At 40.1% G+C, this 15,956-nt stretch overlaps 1 long non-coding RNA gene across 4 annotated transcripts in view; it reads left to right on the plus strand.

The window, feature by feature from the left end:
* The window catches only part of LOC106635092 (uncharacterized), an 84,919-nt gene that overhangs the window by 51,545 nt on the left and 17,418 nt on the right, over positions 1-15,956 (plus strand). Inside the window, exon 5 of one of the 4 annotated variants that reach the window (XR_008619804.2) lies at positions 1,914-1,956. The exons of the other annotated variants lie outside the window; for them this stretch is intronic. This is a non-coding gene — a long non-coding RNA (uncharacterized LOC106635092). The remainder of the gene's footprint in view (positions 1-1,913; positions 1,957-15,956) is intronic. 4 annotated transcript variants of the gene reach the window in all.

The raw sequence follows: 15,956 nt of genomic DNA on the forward strand, positions 1-15,956 counted from the left end.
TCAGATCTCACCTTATATGTGACTTCACTTTAGTCCTAGGGAGTTCTTCCTTCACTGTTCTATCTAAAGTAGATCACCTCATAAACTTTGTCATCCCTGCACACTCCTTCCCTCATAGCATGTATAACAATCTAATTATTGCATCTGTGTGTATAAAATTTGTTGTCTGTACATACAGCTAGAATGAGACCTTATTAAAATGCAGTGCTAGTTCAGGGCTTGACACAAAACAGACTCTTAATAAATATTTGGTAATTAAACATCTGAATTTACTTCATTATGGAATTGTAGACCATTATTCTAAGTGAAGTAACTCAGGACTAGAAAACCAAACATCATGTGTTCCTAGTCATAAGTGGGAGCTAAACTATGAGGACTCAAAGGCATAAGAATGATACAATGGACTTTGGGGACTTGGGGTGAAGGGTGGGAGGGGGGTGAGGGATAAAAGACCACACATTGGGTGCAGTGTACACTGCTTGGGTGATGGGTGCACCAAAATTTCAGAAATCACCATTAAAGAACTTACTCAAGGAACCAAACACCACCTATTCCCCAAAAACCTATTGAAATAAAAAAACAAACAAACAGGATATATAATAAAAAGAATTTACATCATTGAGATTGAGTGTATAAATGATAATATAAAAACATTTTAATTGTATTATCTGCACCAAACTCTAGATACCAATAGTATTTCATAATGTTCAAAAGTGTTCCTTATTAGAACAATGATTTGATGCTATACCAAAATAGCAGTATGTCTGAAAACTTTATGGATTGTTAATGTATAATGATGCTTCAAATGCTCACATCCATAATTCTTGCAATATTTTCTTGAAATATGTCAATTTCTTTATCTTTTATAGATAAATCATACAAAATTTGAGTTGTGAAAGAATGACACATTTTTGAGAGCACTAAGTGTGTAAATGATTATACATACAGTGAGGCATAACCTTCCCTTGTGCCCACCAGCCAAATTGTTCAAATTCCTTTGACGCTGGAGTTAAGTAAGAAATGCAGTGTAGGACTGAAATAAATGCACTTCTGAAATGCCAATCACGGAAGTGCCCATCAGCTTTGAACCCTGCCTTGATTGAACATTGGATACGCGTGAGAATGAGCTACTTGCCACTGTCGTATGATTTTGTTCCATAATCAGAAAAATGTGAGGGCCAAAGTTCAGGTGCACATTAAACCTACTGCAGGAAGTAGATCATGACCTTTCAAAGCCACGAACAATCACTTGAAGTCCATTTCCTCTTCAGCCACCTGGAACATCAAATCAAGAAGCATCTTTGAAAGGCTCAGATTTTGAATTGCAAAGTGATCCCCAAAACATTAGCTATTACACATAGAGCTGGGCAAGGGGAAATAAACCAAGCAGAGGATTTTTAAAAGAGAAATTTGGCTTACATCTTTTATACATGAGGTAAAGGAAACTTATGTTGAAAATCTTTTCCAGAAACCAAATCTTTTGTGACTACAATTCTTTCACCAGTGTATTAATGATGTGTCCTGCAGTTATCACTGGAAATACATAAAATGGGAATGCTGGTCTCTAGAGCTCATGAAATTGCTAGGACTGATTCCAAGTCCTTCTCTATGTAACAGTGTGCTGGCTTTCACAGGCACAGGGCCTGCCTCTAGTACTTACTTAATAATTTTCCCATACTACATTCCCCTAGATGATTTCTAGAAGAATACAAGAGGCAGGACATAATTCAAGGGCTCAATAATTGGTTAGAGGCCTTGGAGTTTCATCAGTTTCTAATTCACACAGGAAAGAACAATATTGGCTATTATATTTTGAGTACCTGCAATGTGCTAGTTTCTGTTGCATGTATTATCTCATTCAGCCCTCTCTATAGCACCCTATTTTTTTTTTTTTTTTTTTTTTTTTTTTTTAGTGGATGTCAAGAACTGAGACAAATCACCAATGGGCACAAACTAGTAAGTGGCAGAGCATGGATGAAAATCCATGTCAAACAGCCTCCAAGGCTCATGCTCTTTCTGCTATGCTGTATGCTTTTTGATTGAAGTCTATTAAATGTCAGTCTACTCTTCCAATAAATGTTAAGGTCAATGCTCACTAGGAGGGAAGGTTGGGCCATTGACCTCCAAAGAATGCTCCCTATTTTTGAATCCAAATTTAGCTTCTTTGATAGTTTCCCTTCAGGGGCTCACAGCAGTGCCTGCTGACATTTCCAGCCAAGACAGTAGCATCTTTAGCCCTGCTGGAACTTCTTCCATTACTACTGATGGTCAGGAGCTAAAGTTGGTTCCCACTGGAGGCTATACCCTGGAGCTTTCTATAGGAGGAACTCTCCTTAGTAGTCATTGCTCTCAGAAGTGGTGGCTTTCATCTAAATTACCTTCCTGACACCCCTTGCCTTCTCTCGTATCAATGCAACCCCTTGGCAGCAAACACTTTTTCTGAGGCAAATCATCAGCATAGTCCATTATGGACTACAGTCTCTAGTAGCTTTGGCTACCTAACAGGTGACTATTAATAAAGCCACATAGTTCTTTGGAGGAAATTACTGTAATTCGTATGAAAATTTCCACTCAGTGTCATAATTTTGGCTGCCCCCTCAGCCTTGTTTTAATTGCTTGAAGCCAGGAACTACTCAACCTTCTCTTAATCTCCAAGGTGGATTATTCCCAAGGAGACAGAAAAAGAAAACTACTTTCTCTCTTCTGGAAGTATTTGGATTCGGATTATATAAAGATGAGATGATGCAAACTCTCAGACTCTCCCTTCGTGGGGCACAGGAGCATCTAAACAAATCAAGATTCACGTAGAATCCAGGAAATTCCTTAGTAATTCTAAATAGTTACATGAGGGAGCTGTATTAGAAGCAAATTCTCCAGTCGTCAGTTAATCATTATCCACTACCTACCACTCCTCAGATAACACTGCACGGAGCAGAAACAAACCTTCCCCACTGTACCCCATCAAAACTGAAGACTTCCAACAAAAAGGGGGAAAAAAGACTGCTATAATCTTAAGCCAATGATTTAACAGAAAATACTTCAACTTTTAAGGGCCTCACTTCATCTTAATCCATCTGCACCACTCATCTGTTTTTAAACTATTATATCTTAGAAATTATTTTTGATGTGTTTGGAGAATATATTAACAGTTCAATAATTAGCTTCTTGGAGATAGGTATCTTGTATTACATTTGTTGAATTTCTAGACCGAGGGCGCTCTATAAATATTTCTTAGTTAATTAAACCAGAGGCTGTGTGTTCTGTAAAATAACATAATTTCTTACTATGCTAAGCCTGCAAACATAAGATATGGTACAGTGCAGACATACTAAAACCTGGGTATATTAGCACACTGAAACTTAAGATACTGAAGTATTTGCTTCATATAATCACCAATTCTTCCATCCCCTAAAGTGCTTATTTAATGCTCCACTGAAATTTGATATTCAAATCTTGAAATTTATTTAAAAAGTCAAACCACATTAGAGTCCCATCATTCAATGCAGCTTTCTGATTAATGAGTTACAGCACACAAATGAAGCAAGTTTGCAGTTAATGAACTACAAATAAATCTATCTGTAAATAATAATTACTAGTAATGACCAAATTAGTTAGACTTCAGGTTTGTTCTCTTTGCATTTACATTAATTTGTTTATTTTACCCTAATGAGTTAAGTTTCTTCTACAGATAATTGGAGAGATACAACTTCTGAAATGACAGTGTGAGGAGCTCAAAGCTGCTCCCATACAAAACAGCTTTAACTGGTGAAAATTATTTTTAAAAACTAGCACCTATTTAAAGTCTCTGTAAATTTCCTAAGGGCATACAGGAAATGAAGACATATTTATTCAAGAAAATCTATATGGTCAACTAATATTTTTCTAGTGCGCCAAAAACACACAATGTAAGGAAAGTTTCTTCAATAAATGGTGTTGGGCAGACTGGATATCCAGATGCAAAAAAAAAAAAAAAATCAAACCCTTTTCTTACACTATATATATAAATTAAAATAGATCAAAGACTTAAATGTAATATCTTAAGCCATAAAACTCCTAGAAAAAAAAAAAACAGGGAGAAGCACCTTGACATTGCCATGGCAATAGTTTTTTGGATAGCACACCAAAAGCACAGACAACAAAGCAAAAATAAACAAGTGGGACTACATAAAACTAAAAAGTTCTGCACAGCAAAGGAAACAACCAGCAAAATGACAAGACAGTCTCCAAAATGGGAGAAAATATTTGCAAAACATATTGTTGCAGGACTTTTCCTTAGTTCAGCTAAAGATAGGTGTATTAGTCAGGGTTCTCTGGAGGGACAGAACTAATAGGAGATAGATAGATACAGGTATGCGTGTGTGTGTGTGTATGTATATGTGTATATATATGTATATACACATATATATACACACATATATATATTTATATATATATGAAGGGGAGTTTAATAAGTATTAACTCACATGATCACAAGGTCCCACAATAGGCCATCTGTAAGCTGAGGAGCAAGAAGAGCCAGTCTGAGTCCCAAAACTGAAGGACTTAGAGTTTGATGTTCCAGGCCAGGAAGCATCCAGCATGGGAAAAAGATGTAGGCTGGGAAACTAGGCCAGTCTAGTCTTTTCACATTTTTCTGCCTGCTTTATATTCTAGCTATGCTGGCAGCGGATTAGGCGGTGCCCACCCGGAGTAAGGGTGGGTCTGCCTTTCCCAGCCCACTGACTCAAATGTTAATCTCCTTTGGCAACACCCTCACAGACACACCCAGGATTCATACTTTGCATCATTTAATCCAGTCAAGTTGACACTCAGTATTAACCATCACAATGGGGTTCTTGTCCATCCCACAAAAATTTAGGCCTGCAGAAGGTTACACATGAGGGGGTTCTGTTTTCTGCATATCCCCTTGGCCTAATAAGCCAATTGTCCATTGACAGATAAATTAATTTTTGAAAATGTGGTGTGTGTATGTGTATGTATACGTACAATGAAACATTAGGCAACCATAAAAAATAAGGAAGTCCTGCCATCTGTGAGACAACATGGATGAACCTGGAGGACACTATGCTAAGTAAAATAAGCTAAACACAGAAATACAAGTACTGTATAATCTCACTTATATGTGAAATCTAAAAAATTAAACTCAGAGAAACAGAGAGTAGAATAGTGTTGCCAGAGGCTGGGGGTGAGGAAATGGAGATATTTGATGAAAGGGTATAAACTCTCGGTTAGAAGATGAATGACGTCTGGGGATCTAGTGTACAGCCTAAGTGGTGATGGATGTGTTGATTAATTTCATTGTGACAATTATTACACAGTGTACATGTATATCAAATAATCACATTGCACACCTTGAATACATATAATCTTTAGTTCTCAATAAAGTACTTTGAAATTAAAAAAGAAGAAAATAATAAAATCTACTAAATCTTGGTAGTAACAGTGAGATCCTGTGTCACGTATGCCACTATCCACTCCCTCCTTTACCCTTACCCCTAAAGCTCAGCATGATAGACGCCCCACTCCAGAGGGGCTCCCTTTCCTCTAAGCTACCAGTCAAGTGGTAAGGTATTCTCCTGGGATAAAGAGATTGCCAACATTTTTTATCCTCTCCGAGCTGCATGTTACGAAGGCTAGTTTCCAGGCAAGTGTGGCCAAGACATCAGGAACTTCATTCACCTACCCAGCTCCAATGATAATTTCACTGGTTCTACTCTAGGTACAGAAGGGTAATAAAACTTGGGCCAAATTATCTTAACCCCAATCTTTTCATAAGGAGAATATTCCATACTGGAAGAGGCAAGCTGAGAAGACCAGAGGCTACTGCCCCTGCTCAGTGCTCAGTTCATGAAACATGGTATTCCAAGAGAAGTGGGTGATTTTGCCTGCTGTCATCTCCAGAGCAGTGGTTCAGAGATTTTGCCAGATGAAGAGGCAAGTCAAAATAACATAAGATGCAGAAGCTTCCCCCGAAGAAATTGAATTTATTTGGAACAAAGTGTGGGTAAGTTCAATCCTAAAGGAACTCTCAAGGACCATGGAGATTTTGGTAATAAGCAATTAAGGAGAGGCTGGTAGCTCCATGAGAGCAACAAGCAAAACTATAAGCCAGCTGTATTACCAGATAAAGCAGGTGAAGAGATAACTCTAAGATGAGTCCTTCTGTGGTCAGAGAAACCCTCAAAGCCTGGCCCTGCCAAGACACCCAAATTTAATTGGATCAGAGTGTGAAGCAATTTATGCACCAGCACATTATTTTTAAAAAATGGAGTCATCAGCCAGCAATTAATGAAACTTAACAGCTGGATGTGGTGCTACAGAGACATACAGTTTAGGAGACAGATAAGAAATAGAGACAAAGAGAGCCTGCCAAAACCGGTCATCCCAGGATGACTATGCCCATGCCCAAGACTGAACCCTCATAAGAATGACATCAGAGGCTTCACACTGCATGGGAAATGGACTTAATAAAACACCCTACCCAAGTTACTAAATAAATAAGCAAGTAACATGAACAAGCACAGGAAAAAGAGAAAAATCACTATCTAAAGCTGCTACAATACAGAAATGGCCTTACAAGAAATAGCAAAGGAAGTTCTTCAGGCTGAAAGCAAGTGACCACAGTAATTTAAATCTACATAAAGAAACCAAGCACTAAGAGAGGTGATTATGTAATTATGAAAGATAGCATAAATGCATATTTCTTCTCCTTTCTCTTAACTTACTTAAAAAAATATGGTATAAAGCAATATGTGTGTAATTATATTGCAGACCTATAACATGTAGAAATATAATATACTTGATCATAACAGCAGAAAGGAGGTAGGTGGACAAAGCTGTATTATAGCAAGGAAAGGACACCATATGCTCACTGAAAACTATAGGAAAAGATGAACAAGAAACAGCAAATTAGCTGGTTAATATAACAACCCCCCCAAAATATATGCTTGCTTTCTTTTTTTTATTATACTTTAAGTTTTAGGGTACATGTGCACAATGTGCAGGTTAGTTACATATGTATACATGTGCCACGTTGGTGTGCTGCACCCATTAACTCGTCATTTAACATTAGGTATATCTCCTAATGCTATCCCTCCCCCCTCCCCCCACCCCACAACAGGCCCTGGTGTGTGATGTTCCCCTTCTTGTGTCCGTGTGTTCTCATTGTTCAATTCCCACCTATGAGTGAGAACGTGCGGTGTTTGGTTTTTTGTCCTTGCGATAGTTTGCTGAGAATGATGGTTTCCAGCTTCATCCATGTTCCTACAAAGGACATGAACTCATCATTTTTTATGGCTGCATAGTATTCCATGGTGTATATGTGCCACATTTTCTTAATCCAGTCTATCATTGTTGGACATTTGGCTTGGTTCTAAGTCTTTGCTATTGTGAATAGTGCCACAGTAAACATACGTGTGCATGTGTCTTTATAGCAGTATGATTTATAATCCTTTGGGTATATACCCAGTAATGGGATGGCTGGGTCAAATGGTATTTCTAGTTCTAGATCCCTAAGGAATCGCCACACTGACTTCCACAATGGTTGAACTAGTTTACAGTCCCACCAACAGTGTAAAAGTGTTCCTATTTCTCCACATCCTCTCCAGCACCTGTTGTTTCTTGACTTTTTAATGATTGCCATTCTAACTGGTGTGAGATGGTATCTCATTGTGGTTTTGATTTGCATTTCTCTGATGGCCAGTGATGATGAGCATTTTTTCATGTGTCTTTTGGCTGCATAAATGTCTTCTTTTGAGAAGTGTCTGTTCATATACTTTGCCTACTTTTTGATGGGGTTGTTTGATTTTTTCTTGTAAATTTATTTGAGTTCATTGTAGATTCTGGATATTAGCCCTTTGTCAGATCAGTAGATAGCAAATATTTTCTCCCATTCATGGTAGGTTGCCTGTTCACTCTGATGGTAGTCTCTTTTGCTGTGCAGAAGCTCTTTAGTTTAATTAGATCCCATTTGTCAATTTTGGCTTTTGTTGCCATTGCTTTTGGTGTTTTAGACATGAAGTTCTTGCCCATGCCTATGTCCTGAATGGTATTGCCTAGATTTTCTTCTAGGGTTTTTATGGTTTCAGGTCTAGCATTTAAGTATTTAATCCATCTTGAATTAATTTTTGTATAAGGAAGGGATCCAGTTTCAGCTTTCTCCATATGGCTAGCCAGTTTTCCCAGCACCATTTATTAAATAGGGAATTGTATCCCCATTTCTTGTTTTTGTCAGGTTTGTCAAAGATCAGATGGTTGTAGATAAGCAGCATTATTTCTGAGGGCTCTGTTCTGTTCCATTGGTCTATATCTCTGTTTTGGTACCAGTACCATGCTGTTTTGGTTACTGTAGCCTTGTAGTATAGTTTGAAGTCAGGTAGCGCGATGCTTCCAGCTTTATTCTTTTGGCTTAGGATTGACTTGGCCATGCAGGCTCTTTTTTGGTTCCATATGAACTTTAAAGTAGTTTTTTCCAATTCTGTGAAGAAAGTCATTGGTAGCTTGATGGGGATGGCATTGAATCTACAAATTACCTTGGGCAGTATGGCCATTTTCACGATATTGATTCTTCCTACCCATGAGCATGGAATGTTCTTCCATTTGTTTGTATCGTCTTTTATTTCATTGAGCAGTGGTTTGTAGTTCTCCTTGAAGAGGTCCTTCACATCCCCTGTAAGTTGGATTCCTGGGTATTTTATTCTCTTTGAAGCAATTGCGAATGGGAGTTCACTCATGATTTGGCTCTCTGTTTGTCTGTTATTGGTGTATAAGAATGCTTGTGATTTTTGCACATTGATTTTATATCCTGAGACTTTGCTGAAGTTGCCTATCAGCTCAAGGAGATTTGGGGCTGAGACAGTGGGGTTTTCTAGATATACAATCATGTCATCTGCAAACAGGGACAATTTTACTTCCTCTTTTCCTAATTGAATACCCTTTATTTCCTTCTCCTGCCTGATTGCCCTGGCCAGAACTTCCAACACTATGTTGAATAGGAGTGGTGAGAGAGGGCATCCCTGTCTTGTGCCCATTTTCAAAGGGAATGCTTCCAGTTTTTGCCCATTCAGTATGATATTGGCTGTGGGTTTGTCATAGATACCTCTTATTATTTTGAGATACTTACCATCAATACCTAATTTATTGAGAGTTTTTAGCATGAAGCGTTGTTGAATTTTGTCAAAGGCCTTTTCTGCATCTATTGAGATAATCATATGGTTTTTGTCGTTGGTTCTGTTTATATGCTGGATTATGTTTATTGATTTGCATATGTTGAACCAGCCTTGCATCCCAGGGATGAAGCCCACTTGATCATGGTGGATAAGCTTTTTGATGTACTGCTGGATTCGGTTTGCCAGTATTTTATTGAAGATTTTTGCATCGAAACAACAATATCCCTGATGAACACATCAGGGATATTGGTCTAAAATTCTCTTTTTTTGTTGTGTCTCTGCCAGGCTTTGGTATCAGGATGATGCTGGCCTCATAAAATGAGTTAGGGAGGATTCCTTCTTTTTCTATTGATTGGAATAGTTTCAGAAGGAATGGTACCAGCTCCTCCTTGTACCTCTGGTAGAATTTGGCTGCAAATCCATCTGGTCCTGGACTTTTTTTGGTTGGTAAGCTACTAATTATTGCGTCAATTTCAGAGCCTGTTATTGCTCTATTCAGAGATTCAACTTCTTCCTGGTTTAGTCTTGGGAGGGTGTATGTGTCGAGGAATTTATCCATTTCTTCTAGATTTTCTAGTTTACTTGCATAGAGGTGTTTATAGTACTCTCTGATGGTAGTTTGTATTTCTGTGGGATCGGTGGTGATATCCTCTTTATCATTTTTTATTGCGTCTATTTGATTCTTCTCTTTTCTTCTTTATTAGTCTTTCTAGCAGTCTATCAATTTTGTTGATCTTTTCAAAAAACCAGCTCCTAGATTCATTGAATTTTTGAAGGGTTTTTTGTCTCTGTTTCCTTCAGTTCTGCTCTCATCTTAGTTATTTCTTGCTTTCTGCTAGTTTTTGAATGTGCTTGCTCTTGCTTCTCTGGTTTTTTTAATTGTGATGTTAGGGTATCAATTTTAGATCTTTCCTGCTTTCTCTTGTTGGCATTTAGTGCTTTGAATGCGACCCAGAGATTCTGGTATGTTTTGTCTTTGTTCTCATTGGTTTCAAAGAACATCTTTATTTCTGCCTTCATTTCGTTATGTACCCGGTAGTCATTCAGGAGCAGGTTGTTCAGTTTCCATGTAGTTGAGCAGTTTGCAGTGAGTTTCTTAATCCTGAGTTCTAGTTTGATTGCACTGTGGTCTGAGAGACAGTTTGCTATAATTTCTGCTCTTTTACATTTGCTGAGGAGTGCTTTACTTCCAACTATGTGGTCAATTTTGGATTAGGTGCGGTGTGGTGCTGAGAAGAATGTATATTCTGTTGATATGCTTGCTTTCTTTTCCTCTCTCAACTCCTTTAAAAGACATAAAATTATATATTAAGTAATAATTAACAACCCCATTAAAAAGTGGGCAAAGGACATGAACAGACACTTCTCAAAAGAAGACATTTATGCGGCCAAAAAATATATGAAACAAGCTCAGCGTCACTGATTGTTAGAGAAACGCAAATCAAAACCACAGTGAGATACCATCTCATGTCAGTCAGAATGGCAATTATTGAAAAATCAAGAAGCAGCAAAAGCTCTCCAGGCCATGAAGGGATAGGAATGTTTTACACTGTTGGTGGAAATGTGAATTAGTTCAATCATTGTGGAAGACAGTGTGGCAATTCCTCAAAGACCTAGAACCAGAAATATCATTTGACTTAGCAATCCCATTACTGGGTATATACCCAAAGAAATATAAATTATTCTGTTTTGAAAATATATGGACATGTATATTCATTGCACTATTCACAATGAAAAAGACATGGAATCTACCTAAATGCCCATCAGTAATAGACTGAATAAAGAAAATGTGGTACATATACACCATGGAATACCACGCAGCCATAAAAAGGAAAAAGATCATGTCCTTTCTAGGGACATGAATGGAGCTGGAAGCCATTATCTTAAGCAAACTAACACAGGAACAGAAAACCAAACACCACATGTTCTCACTCATAAGTGGAAGCTGAACAATGAGAACACGTGGACACAGGCAGAGTAACAACATACACTGGGGCCTGTTGGAGGAGGTGGCAGGGGAAGGGAGAGCATCAGGAAAAATAGGTAATGCATGCTGGCCTTAATACTTAGGTGATGGGTTAATACTTAGATGATGGGCAGCAAACCACGGTGGCACACATTTACCTATGCAATGAGCCTGCACATCCTGCACATGTACCCCAGAACTTAAAAGTTAAAAAAGAAACGTTTTTGAGCCACTAGGGACACCATTAAGAAAGTGTATTCGTCCATTTTTATGTTGTTGATTGATAGAAATACCTGAGACTGGGCAATTTACAAAAGAAAGAGGTTTAATGGACTTACAGTTCCACGTGGCTGGGGAGGCCTCACAATCATGATGGAAGGTGAAAGGCACATCTCACATGGCGACAGACAAGAGAAGAGTCAGAGCCAAGTGAAAGGAGTTTTTCCTAATAAAAACATCAGCTCTCGTACGACTTATTCACTACCACAAGAACAATATGGGGGAAACTGCTCCCATGATTCAGTTATCTCCCACTGGGTCCCTCCCACAACACAAGGAAATTGTGAGAGCTGTAATTCAAGATGAGATTGGGGTGAGGACAAAGCCAAACCATATTAGAAAGTTAAAAAATAATCCTCTAAATAGTAGAACATATTCACAAATCATATATCTGATAAGGGATAAAGAGCTCTTAACTCAATAATAAAAAAATTAAAAATAGACAAAGGGTGAGGAGACAAGATGGCAGATAGGAGACAGAGCTAATGTGCAGCTCCCACTTGGATGGACAGAACAGTGTATAGAGACTCACATCCTGAACTTACTTTTGCTCCAAGAATGACAGCCAGAATGTACCAGGAAAACTGAAAGAATTCACAGATCAGTTGAAAGAAGTAGCAGGCCACTGCAAATTCCACAAGACAGGCAAAAAACTGTGAGTTCCCAAAGTGTGAGAGGTGGAAAACCTTCCTCAGAGCATATATCCCCACTGGGGAATCTGAAAATCTAGATCAAAGGAGAAGAATTTAACCTTATCTAGAGCTGACACAGATTTAGGGAACCTCATGAAATATAAAAGTAGACATTAAGGCAGGTGGATACCTGAGGTCAGGAGTTCAAGACCAGCCTGGCCAACATGGTGAAACCCTGTCTCTACTAAAAATATAAAAATTAGCTGGGTGTGGTAGTGGATGCCTGTAATCCCAGCTTCCCAGCTACTCAGGAGGCTGAGGCAAGGGAATCACTTGAACCCGGGAGGCGGAGGTTGCAGTGAGCCAAGATTGCACCACTGCCCTCCAGCCTGGGTGACAGAGTGAGACTCTGTCTCAAAAATAATAATAATAATAAAATAAAATAAAAATAAGTAGAAGCAGTGCCTAGAAGGCACTTCCAGTCTCCAGTTTGAGTTCAGGGAAGCCATTCCTGACTATATCTCACAGGGACCCATAAGGAAGGCAGCCAGTGGAATTAGGGAGGGCTCACAAGGAAAAAGAAGCTTCCAACTGAAATTAATAATACTCTTGACTGGGCACACATTTTCTTGAGCAGAATCCAGGGGACAAACAGGAACTTCTGCAGATATGGGTGCAGGAGCTGCTGCCAACAGAGTGGGCAGATGGGGAGTGAGGAGGTCCAAAAGCTGTACTTGCTCTCTCAATGGGGAAGGTGACAGCGTGGAGCAAGGCCTGAGTGGGGCGCTGCAGGAGTGAGACAGGCCTCACCAACTGCATGGGAGCTGGGTAAGGCCTCTCACTACTGGCTATCCTCTACTTCCCTGGCAAACTATATGACACAGCAGAGGCAGCCCAAATCCCCTCTGGTATATAACCCCATTGGTTTGAGAACCACCTCCCTTCTCCAACAATGGCCATGGCAAACCCTGCCCAAGGAGAGTCTGAGCGCAGAACTGCCTAGCCTTGTCCCCACCTTATGGTAATTCTCTACCTGCTCTGACCCAGAGAATTATCTTGGTCTGCTACTAGACCAAGTAGCTGAACACAAAAGATAGAAACTCTTGGGAGCCTTATGGCCCAGCCCATTTCCTGAGAAACCAAAAGACTTACCCTGGCCAACTTAGGGCAAGCTTAGATCTCCCTATTACCTTAGTTGGTGCTCTCTTGAAAGTACCACCTCCTGGCTAGAGGCCAGCCAACTCAGGCTATTACAGCACCTCATGGCAGAATAACCCTGATCCCAGGAAGGAGAAAACAATAGCTAATTTCACTGTCTGAAACATCTTGGCTAACCAGAGGTCCTGAGTGTGTCCACATGACAACTTCACTGCTAGCATAGCCAGCATTTGAGAAAGCCAGCACACTAAACATATATATAACCAAGGACTCTCACAGAGTCTACTTCACTCCCCTGCTATCTCTGTCAGTGAAGATTCAGGTATCCATGGCTAGGAGACCTGAAGACGAATCAATCACAGGACTCTTTGTATATTCCCTAGTACCAGCCTGGAGCCTGATAGCCCTGCGGGGTAGCTAGACCCTGAAGAGCAATAACAATTACTGCAGTCCTGTTCTCAGAAAGCCCCATCCCTAGGAGAAGGAGAGCACCACATCAAGGGATCACCCTGTGAAACAAAAGAATCTGAGCAGCAGGCTTTTAGTTGCAGACCTTTCCACTGAAATAGTCTACCCAAATGAGAAGGAAACAGAAAAGTAATTCTGGTAATATGACAAAACAGGGGTCTATAACATCCACAAAAGATCACACTAGCTCCCCAGCCATGGATCCATACCAAGAAGAAATCTCTGAATTGCCAGATAAAGAATGCAGAAGGTTGATTATTAGGCTACTCAAGGAGGCACCAGAGAAAGGTGAAAAACAATGTAAAGAAACTTTTAAAAAATACAGGATATGGATGGAAAATTCTCCAGAGAAATAGATATCATAAAGAAAATACAATCACAACTTCTGGAAATAAAAATCACACTTAGAGAAATACAAAATGCACTCAAAGGTTTCAACAAAGACTAGACCAAGTAGAAGAAAGAACTTCACAGCTCAAAAACAAGGCTTTTACATTAACCCAATTAGACAAAGACAAAGAAATAGGAATTTTTTAAAAAATGAGCAAAGCCTCCAAAAAAATGGGATTATGTTAAGTGGCCAAACCTAAGAATAATTGTTGTTTCTGAGGAAGAATAGAAATCTAAATGTTTGGAAAACTTATTTGAAAGAATAATTGAGGAAAATTTCCCTGACCTTATTAGAGATCTAGACATCCACATACAAGAAGCTCAAAGAACACCTGGGAAATCCATCACAAAAAGATCATCACCTAGGCACATAGTCATCAGGTTATTTAAAGTCAAGACAAGGGAAAGAATCTTAAGAGCTGTGAAACAAAAGCATCAGATTACCTACAAAGGAAAACCTGTAAGATTAACAGCAGATTTCTCAGCAGAAACCCTGCAAGCCAGAAGGGATAGGGATTCCATCTTTAGCCTCCTGAAACAAAATAACTGTCAGGTAAGAATTCTGTATCCAGCAAAAATAAGCTTCATATCAGAGAGGTTAGGATAATGGTGAATAGGAGGCAGGACCAAATTGCAGCTTCCACTTGGAGAGACAGAGCACTATGTGGAGAATCACATCATGAACTTTTGCTCCAAGAACTGCTGCAGGAACGTACCAGGAAAGCCGAGAGGATCCACAGACACTTCGAAGGGAGCAGGTTGCTCCTGCAGTCCTAGGAGACAGCCCAAAAACTGTGAGTGCCCAAAATGTGAAAGGAGGATCATCTGCTCCCAAACATACACCCTCAGTGGGGAAACTGAAGGTCCAGATCAGGGGAGAAGGATTTGACCTTATCTGGAGCTGAGACAATTTTAGAGAGCCAAGCAAAATACAGGGATAGAAGAAGCAGCAGGAAGAGCCCCGTGGGCTCTCACAGTCCCCAGGGAAGCCATTTCTGATGTTGTCTCACAGAGGTCCTTGTGGGGGGCTGCCAGAGGAACTGGAAAAAGACCACAGAGAGAGGGAAGCTTCCAGCTGAACTTTGTAACAATTTCAACTGAATGCAAAGTTTCCTGGGCATAACTTGGGAGAGGGGATGAATCTGGAGTGCAGACACAGCACAGAAGCCATGGCAGACAGGAAGTGTGAAACCTGAAAGCCCCGCTCACTTTCATAGCCAGAAGGTTGGCAGCCTGGGGCAAGTTCTCAGCCCTGCTCACCTGCTGCCTGGAAACAACCCAGTGATGTTGGGGAGGGGGTATGGTGGGAGTGAGACTGGCATTTTGGGCTGCATAGCAGCTGGATGAGGCCTATAACTGTCAGCTTTCCTTACTGGTGACATACATGACACAGCAGAGGCAGCCATAATCCCTCTGAGAATATAACTTCATTGGCCTGAGAACCACACCCCCACTCCCCAATCCCCCACAGCAGCCACAGCAAGCCCCACCCAAGGAGAGTCTGAGCTCAGACACACCTAACCCTGCCCCCACCTGATGGTCTTTCTCTACCTGCCCTTGTAGCCAAAAACAAAGAGCTCCCTTGGGAACTCTAGGGCACTGCCCACTGCCTGATCATCCCTATACTACCACAGCTGATCCTCTCTTGATCCTCCACTTCCTGGCAGGAGGCCAAACAGCACAAAACTAGTGCAATAAACAAAACTACAGCTAAGGACCCTCACAGAGTTCATTTCACTCTCCTGCCACCTCCACCAGAGCAAGTGCTGCTATCCACAGCTAAGAGACCTGAAGATGGTTCACATCACAGGGCTCTGTGTAGACACCCCCAAGTACCAGCCTGGAGCCAAGTGGCTCTGCTGGATGGCTAGATCCAGAAGAGAAATAACAATCACT

Source organism: Pan paniscus, chromosome 11, assembly GCF_029289425.2.
Source record: "Pan paniscus chromosome 11, NHGRI_mPanPan1-v2.0_pri, whole genome shotgun sequence".
NCBI classification, from domain to species: Eukaryota; Metazoa; Chordata; class Mammalia; order Primates; family Hominidae; genus Pan; species Pan paniscus.